Source organism: Opisthorchis viverrini, assembly GCF_000715545.1.
Source record: "Opisthorchis viverrini unplaced genomic scaffold opera_v5_14, whole genome shotgun sequence".
NCBI classification, from domain to species: domain Eukaryota; kingdom Metazoa; phylum Platyhelminthes; class Trematoda; order Opisthorchiida; family Opisthorchiidae; genus Opisthorchis; species Opisthorchis viverrini.
This window is the reverse complement of record NW_008751670.1, coordinates 3117540-3119134: the sequence shown is the minus strand read 5'-3', so window position 1 is coordinate 3119134 and position 1595 is coordinate 3117540. Positions and strand designations below refer to the sequence as shown.

Sequence of the window (1595 nt, the reverse complement as noted above, 5' to 3'; positions counted from 1 at the left end):
GAGATATGGACCAAAACACTTGCATTGAATCGGTTAGTTTGTTACCCCATGGCTTGGATTTCATAGAAAAACACCTTTCAATGGCAGCCATGTTGAATCTGATTTCAAGTGAAGGAATATTGTAGTTTTAAGTCTAAACCCTCACCTGGGGCATATCTCCAGGTTCTGTCGAGGACATCCATGATTTCTAGCTCCTGGATTCATTCGACCAGAGGAGATTTTCAAATATAGAAACTGGATCCATGATTTATTAAAACAACCTAACCACTAATAGGGTCAGAAAGACTATGAACATATATGATAACAGCCAACACACTCATTTGCATATCAATTTAGTTTTCACGGGAGACTCCGCTGGATCTCTCGTTTATGATATTCTTCAACCAAATTTGCCGCGCAAAGGCCGCCTCGTGTTTCAGTTGGCACGATATTTGAGATATCGCAGTATATTTTCCTAAAATAAACTACTGGCAATGTCGCTGAAAAGCCCTCGATATCCGATGACCGGTTTGGATAGTGAGAAGTAATCACCCAAATACTTGGCTTCACTAAACTTCTGGATAAGAAAATGTCCCTATTTTCAAACTTACTTTGAATACAATTAAGCACTGTCCAGAACAATGGCCGTTAATTATTTTCAATGTCTATACTATACTCTCGTTCATTTTATTCGGTTTTCTCCTTCATAAAAAACTGAGCCAACAATTTACAAATAAACGGTAGATCGGCGGCAATAAATAAGACCAACCACTTCGTGTCACTTCAATTTGCCTTCAGTTTACCATAAACACTGTGACAGATATCTCAGCTGTAGGTTAACTGCGCTTTGGTAAGCGCTCCTTCATTTCTCTTGGACCAATCATTCATAAGGAAAACAAACCCAGGTTGAGCGGTTTACTTCACGTTTCCCCGTATGTCTATGTAACAGGCAAACAGGTGCTGAGTAAACAATTGTTGTCGTTCTAATCCACCGCATCGTGCCGAAACACTCAGCCGAGATGTCACAACCCATCCATCATCGGTATCTGCCTCCATCTGAAAACTGGTCAGCTATGGGGGTGCTGGTGCATATGGTAAAAATAAATGTTTAAATAATTTTGTTTAACTTCAGTTTGTTTACACTAATACAACACACACACACACTCAGGTCTCTCAGAAATCGTGTAAATTTGCACGAGGACTGAATAGGACAACATGAACAGCTTATCGATCGAGAAATCTTTCAGTACCGTCTGTTTATTGAAATAGTGACTGTATGTTGCCTTGTTGCCTGAAATGTCTGCCAGAATCGGTAATCCCAACTCCATAGCACACACGCAGCGCATCAAATTGATATGGGCAACCTATTTTTCTCGGAACTTTGTGACCTTATAGGCAGATGACTGATGAGCGGAACAATATTTCTAGGCTTTTACAGCAGCTAGTTAGCACAAAATCAAAGAGAACAGAAAATAACATAGTTTCGCAAGTCCTCCGTGACCAGTTACACAGCTGACCAAAAATGCTGTCCAATCAAATGCATGCACATTACCGCGGCCTTCATAATCGTCATCATCATCATCATCATCATCATCATCATCATCATCATCATCATC

General features: G+C 40.2%; 1 protein-coding gene across 1 annotated transcript in view; it reads left to right on the top strand.

Annotated features, from left to right (window-relative positions):
• The window catches only part of T265_01364 (hypothetical protein), a gene marked incomplete at both ends in the record, with an annotated part of 33767 nt that overhangs the window by 24678 nt on the left and 7494 nt on the right, over positions 1 to 1595 (top strand). The gene's annotated exons all lie outside the window — the stretch shown is intronic.